At 46.3% G+C, this 7,137-nt stretch overlaps 1 non-coding gene across 1 annotated transcript; it reads right to left on the reverse strand.

Moving 5' to 3' along the window:
- Nucleotides 1-434: 434 nt before the first annotated feature.
- LOC145337735 (small nucleolar RNA U3) lies at nt 435-651 on the reverse strand. Its single transcript, XR_013885388.1, has one exon. It is a non-coding gene; the product is annotated as a small nucleolar RNA U3 (small nucleolar RNA).
- Nucleotides 652-7,137: the final 6,486 nt, after the last annotated feature.

Raw genomic sequence — 7,137 nt, forward strand, 5'->3', positions numbered from 1 at the left:
TACAAAACTCTGAGGTCCCGTACCGACCGACTCAAGAACAGCTTCTTCCCTGCTGCTGTCAGACTTTTGAATGGACCTACCTCGCACTAAGTTGATCTTTCTCGACACTCTCGCTATAACTGTAACACTACATTCTGCACTCTCTGGTTCCCTTCTCTATGAACGGTATGCTTTGTCTGTATAATGGACAAGAAACAATACTTTTCACTGTATACTAATACATGTGACAACAATAAATCAAATCAAATCAGAACCTTCTACACCTAAGAATTAAGATCAGTATTTGAAAGACCTCAGCATACAAGGTGTGGGAAAACACAATTAAAAGGGACATGTGTTTCAGAAGGAGCACAGACACAACTCTTTCTGCGCTGCAATATCTCATACACACAACTCCAAAATCAAATGTTTCCTTTTGTTAATTTTACAGATAATCCACTCAGACTGTGCTCCCTTCCTCCACCTCTCTACAAGAGAGAGAAGGAACACTCATCAATGACACTGAGCAGTTACTGAAAGTAACACTCAGTACCAGCTTCCTGCTCAGAAGAGAACACTAGAAATCCTCCTCATGGATTGGGAGACCACACACTTTAGAAACACATTTCTCTAGGAAAACACTATAGAAATGATTCCTAAGAGTAAAATCTTACTGACAAACACACAGAAACTCAGCTGCCAATACCACAGATACACATCACGCTCACAGGCTGCATCTCTCATTTATCGATTCTGTTATTTACATTTTTGCTAATTAATTCCTCTACAATTATACACCAAATTAAATATACAAAAACAGATTATTTTTCCAAATGGAACATTGAAGCCATCAGATTTGTAAACTCTCATTTCCATAATATATTCAATCCACTATCAAAAGTTAACATATGTGTCACTCAGAACACACAGAGTGTATCATTGTCTAACTCTTCATAAAACACAGCAACTAACTCCCTGTCAGTGTGAATCAGACTGTAAACTTGGTGTTCTATATGACCCTGAAATGAGTTTCCAACCACATCTCTGGATCATCTCTGAGACAGCCTGTTCCCACCTCCGTAACATTTCTCATTGTTTTACAGAAATAGACTTTATTCCTCAAATATCTGAAAAGACTTACCTCCGTGAACCGGCCTCATTGTTCCTGAGGAGCAGTATCCAGAGGCAGCGATTTTTGGGCGTGTGAAAAGGCAGCATAAAAGGTACATTTTTCTGTTTATTTTGTTTAACTGTTTATTTCTAATTTAAGTCGCGAGTTTTTCGGCGGTTTTTTTTAAATTAGTTAGAAACCGGAAGTTGTCACTAGGACGCTTACCGGTAGTTGTAGTTTTTTTTTCTTGAGCCCCTAATCCTATAAATTAGCGCAGAGAGGATACCCAATCCTCTACACTGGTAGAGAATCCCACCCTCCCACCTCCTCTAACCTAAATTATAAGTGTGGGAAAGTTGTTTTTTTGTTTTTTTTTGTTTTTTTTTACTGCTGGTAATTGTTTCAGGGATGGCAGTTCAGGCAGTGTGCTGCATCTCCTGTGGGATGTATGTGGTGAGGGACTCCAGTAGTGTTTCAGGGGATTTTACTTGTAAGAAGTGTGTTAGATTGAAGCTTCTGGAGGAGCGTGTAAAGGAGCTGGAGGTGGAATTAGAGGAACTCCGCATAATTCGGGAGGCAGAGGTGGACATTGATAGGAGTTATAAGGAGATAGTAACTCCTAGAAATCAGTCTTGGGTCACTGCCAAGAGGAGGGGAAAGAAGCAATCGGGGGGAAAATCCCCTGGGGCTGTTCCCCTCCAAAATAGGTTTTCGGTCCTGGAGGCTACAGTTGAGGTGGAATCAACTGGGGATAGCCGAAGGGAGCAGGTCTCTGGGGGTGAGCCTATTGTAAAAGCTCAGGTGGTTAGGGGATGCAAAAGATTGGGCCTCGTGATTGGGGACTCCACCGTAAAGGGACGGATAGGAGAGTTGGTAGCAATGATAGGGACTCAGGGCTGGTGTGTTGCCTACCAGGGGCTGGGGTCCGGGATGTATCTGAGAGGACATTCAAGACTCTTAGGGGAGAGGGAGATCAACCCCAAGTTATAATTCATGTGGGGACACATGACATAGGGAGGTTAAGGGAAGGGGATATTAAGCAGAGTTTCATGGAGTTGGGGTGGAAGCTAAAGGCCAAGTCTGATAGAGTGGTTATCTCTGGACTCTTGCCTGTGCTACGAGATAGTTTAGAGAGGAATAGAGAGAGGGAAAGTTTGAACTCGTGGCTGAGGGGATGGTGCAGGAGGGAGGGGTTCAAGTACTTGAGCAATTGGGGCTCATTCTGGGGAAGGTGGGACCTCTATAAGAGGGATGGGCTACACCTGAACCAGAGGGGAACCAATATCCTGGGGGGTAAATTTGTGAAGGCTATGCGGGGTGGTTTAAACTGATTCAGAGGGGGGGGGTGGGGTCCTGAGTAGAGGGGGTGAAAGTGAGGGGGGCATAGATGGGGACTGCAATGCACAGCATTGTGGGGGTGGGGCGGAGCAGGGTTTGAAATGCGTATACTTTAATGCGAGGAGTATTCGCAATAAAGTGGATGAACTTGCAGCGTGGACCAGTACCTGGGACTTTGATGTTGTGGCCATTTCAGAGACATGGATAGAGCAGGGTCAGGAATGGATGTTGCAGGTTCCGGGGTTCAAATGCTTTAGTCGGAGTAGAGAAGGAGGTAGAAGGGGGGGGAGGGGTAGCATTATTGGTCAAGGACTGTATCACAGTGTCAGAGAGGAAGTTTGATGAGGACTTGTCTGTTGAGGTAGTATGGGCGGAGATTAGAAATAGGAGAGGAGAGGTCACCCTGCTGGGAGTCTTTTATAGACCTCCAAAAAGTTCTAGAGAGGTTGAGGAAAGGATTGCGGAGACGATCCTGGTTAGGAGTGATAGTAATAGGGTAATTGTTACGGGGAACTTTAACTTTACTAATATTGATTGGAATTGCTATAGCTCTAGCTCGTTAGAGGGGTCAGTTTTTGTACAAAGCGTGCAGGAAGGTTTTTTGACTCAGTATGTAGATAGGCCAACTAGAGGTGAGGCTATATTGGATTTGGTGCTGGGAAATGAGCCAGACCAGGTGCTAGACTTGGAAGTTGGGGTGCATTTTGGTGATAGTGACCACAATTCGGTTACGTTCACCTTAGTGATGGAAAGGGATAGGCATGAACCTCGGGTCAGTAGTTTTAGCTGGGGGAAGGGTAATTATGAGGCTATTAGGAGAGAATTAGGAAGCATAGGTTGGACTAGGAGATTACAGGGACTGGGAACGTCCGAAATGTGGAATTTGTCAAGGAACAGCTACTGCGGGTCTGCAATAGGTATGTCCCTGTCAGGCAAGGAGGATTTGGTAGGCCCAGGGAACCGTGGTGTACTAAAAAAGTTGATTCGTTGGTTAGGAAGAAAAAGGAGGCTTATGTTCAGATGAGGCTTGAGGGCTCAGGTAGTGCACTAGAAAACTTTAGATTGGCTAGGAGGGAGTTGAAGAGGGAGTTAAGAAGGGCTAAAAGAGGACATGAGATGACTTTGGCTGATAAGATTAAGGAGAATCCTAAGGCGTTCTATAGGTATGTCAAGAACAGAAGGTTGGTCAGGGCAAGATTAGGGCCAGTTACAGACAGTAGAGGGAAGTTGTGTGTGGAACCGGAAGAGATTGGAGAGGCATTGAACCAATATTTCTCTTCGGTGTTCACGCAGGGGGACATGAATGTAGCTGTGGAGGACACTGGGGTGCAGGGGTGTAAAATAGAAAGTATTGCAGTTGATACAGAGGATGTGCTGGATATTCTAGAGGGCTTGAAAATAGATAAGTCCCCTGGTCCAGATGGGATCTACCCTAGTATTCTATGGGAGGCAAGAGAGGTGATTGCAGAGCCTCTGGCTCTGATCTTCAGGTCATCGTTGGTCTCTGGTATAGTACCGGAAGATTGGAGGACAGGGAATGTTGTCCCATTGTTTAAGAAGGGGAACAGAGACTTCCCCGGGAATTATAGACCGGTGAGTCTTACTTCTGTTGTGGGCAAGGTTTTAGAAAGAATTATTAGGGATAGGATTTATAGTTATTTGGAGAGTAATGAATTGATTAGAGATAGTCAGCATGGTTTTGTAGCGGGTAGGTCGTGCCTTACTAACCTTATTGAGTTTTTTGAGAAAGTGACCAAAGAGGTGGATAGAGGTAAGGCAGTTGACGTGGTGTATATGGATTTTAGTAAGGCGTTTGATAAGGTTCACCATGGTAGGCTTCTGCAGAAAATGCAGATGTATGGGATTGGGGGTAATCTAGGTACTTGGATCAGGAAATGGCTAGCAGATAGGAGACAGAGGGTGGTGGTTGATGGTGAATATTCGTCATGGAGTTCGGTTACGAGCGGTGTGCCTCAGGGATCTGTTTTGGGGCCACTGCTGTTTGTAATTTTTATTAATGATCTGGATGAGGGTATAGTTGGGTGGATTAGTAAATTTGCTGATGGCACCAAAGTCGGAGGTGTGGTAGATTGTGAGGAAGGGTGTCATAGTTTGCAGGGTGACTTAGACAGGTTGCAGAGCTGGGCCGAGAGGTGGCGGATGGAGTTTAATGCGGAGAAGTGTGAGGTAATTCATTTCGGTAGGAGTAACAGATGTGTTCAGTATAGGGCTAATGGGAGGACTTTGAATAGTGTGGATGAACAGAGGGATCTAGGTGTATGTGTGCATAGATCCCTGAAAGTTGGGAATCAAGTAGATAAGGTTGTTAAGAAGGCATACGGTGTCTTGGCGTTTATTGGTAGGGGGATTGAATTTAGGAGTTGCAGCGTCATGTTGCAACTGTACACAACTCTGGTGCGGCTGCACTTGGAGTACTGTGTGCAGTTCTGGTCCCCACATTACAGGAAGGACGTGGAGGCTTTGGAGAGGGTGCAGAGGAGGTTTACCAGGATGTTGCCTGGTATGGAGGGGAGATCCTATGAGGAGAGACTGAGGGATTTGGGGTTGTTTTCGCTGGAAAGAAGGAGGCTAAGAGGGGATCTTCTTGAAACATATAAGATGATTAGAGGTTTAGATAGGGTGGATAGTGATAGCCTTTTTCCTCGGATGGAGAAATCTAGCACGAGGGGGCATGGCTTTAAATTAAGGGGGGGTAGTTATAGGACGGATGTCAGGGGTAGGTTCTTTACCCAGAGGGTGGTGAGGGATTGGAATGCCCTGCCTGCTGCAGTTGTAAATGCGCCTAGTTTGGGGGCGTTTAAGAGATCCGTGGATAGGTTTATGGACGAAAAGGGATTGGTTTAGATTAGTGGGTCAGTGTTTTTTAAAAAAAAACTGGTCGCCGCAACATCGTGGGCCGAAGGGCCTGTTCTGCGCTGTAATGTTCTATGTTCTATGTTAAAACATCACAAACATTCGAAAATGGACATACATCGAGTGCAATAATATTCAGGTTTTCTGCACAGATCATGTTGCACTCTGAGTGCTTCAAAACGTTCAAAGGGACAAAACAGACATTTCAAAATAGTCATTACAAAGAGTGTAACATCTCCCTCCTCAGTCCCTGCCTTAGTTTATCTGCCACAGAAACACTCTTTCATGCCTTTATCACCTCTTGGTTATATTCGAACACATTCCAGGTTAGCCTCCCACTTTTACTATTCTGTATTTTTGTGATCAGAGACTCAGCTGCCAATGTCGTAACTCACACCAGTGGGAGGGAAACATTGCTTAAGGAAAAAGGCAGACTTGGCTGGAACAGTAGTTAGCACTGCTGCCTCACAACGCCAGGGACCCAAGTTCAATTCCAGTCTTGGGTGACTGTGTGGAGTTTGCACATTCCCCCAGTGTCTCCATGGGTTTTCTCCAGGGTGCTCCAGTAGGACAAAAGGAGGCCATTCAACCCATCAAGTCTGTACCAACTCTCTAACAGACCCCACTCTAACACCACACATTTACCATGGATAATCATTCTAACCTGCATATCTTTGGACACTAAGGGACAATTTACCATGGTCAATCCCCCTAACCTACACATCTTTGGGACACTAAGGGACAATTTACCGTGGTCTATCCCTAACCTGCACATCTTTGGGACACTAAGGGACAATTTACCGTGGTCTATCCCCCTAACCTACAGTGGGGATTGATTGTTTGCACCTGAGTGCTTGCCTTTGGAGAGAGAGAGAGAGCCATTGCTGCTGTACGGGGGGTGAGGGGGGTGAGGCGGGGGGGGTTGTGTCTGGAGGATTCTCCCACACAATTCCCAACTTCTCACCAGAAGGTCTCAGCTGACAATGTCTTCACTCACACACCAGTACTCCGAATTGATGGGGGGGGAAACACTCCTAATTGACGGGGGTTTGGATTGTGGTGTGTGTGGGGGGGGGTGGGGGGGGGGTCTGCCAGGGTGGCTAGCAGGGGGTCTGCAATGGGTGTTCAAGGAGGTTGGGCTTCGGGGGTTCCCCTGCAGAATAGGAATGGGTTTCAGGTTTGTGTTGTGCCGGTTGGTAACAGTGTGGATCCGGAATGGATCCGAGGAAGGTAAAGTGGGATTTGGGGTTCGAGTTGGGCGCGCAGTTCATTCATGGATTTAAATTGTTGGGCCGCCTGACTGGGGTGTGGAACCGGATCCGCTCCCAAATCGGGTGTCGGTAAAGGGGCGATCTGCTGGGTTTCGGGGGCAGCTCGCATTACAGGCCCAATGCCCGAATTTACCGTGATTTCACACCCAAAAATGGGCGTGAATGTTTGGTAAAATCGGGCCCTAACAGTGGCCAACATCTGCAGTGAGGAGGAGAAATGATCAGAATCTGACAGCAATGCTCCATCATCTGTTACATAAGAACATAAGAAATAGGAGCAGGAGTAGGCCATCTAGCCCTTCGAGCCTGCCCCGCCATTCAATAAGATCATGGCTGATCTGTCGTGTCTCAGTTCCACTTTCCCGCCCTCTCCCCATAACCCTTAATCCCCTCTCTTATCAAAAACCCATCAACCCGCATCTTAAATATATTTAGCGAGGCAGCCTCCACCACTTCAACGGGCAGAGAATTCCAGAGATTCACCACCCTTTGAGTGAAGAAGTTCCTCCTCAACTCCGTTCTAAACCGCCCCCCCTTTATCTTGAGGCTGTGCCCCCTAGTCCT

This window comes from Carcharhinus amblyrhynchos, unplaced genomic scaffold (genome assembly GCF_965287045.1).
Source record: "Carcharhinus amblyrhynchos unplaced genomic scaffold, sCarAmb.v2.hapA scaffold_68, whole genome shotgun sequence".
NCBI lineage: Eukaryota > Metazoa > Chordata > Chondrichthyes > Carcharhiniformes > Carcharhinidae > Carcharhinus > Carcharhinus amblyrhynchos.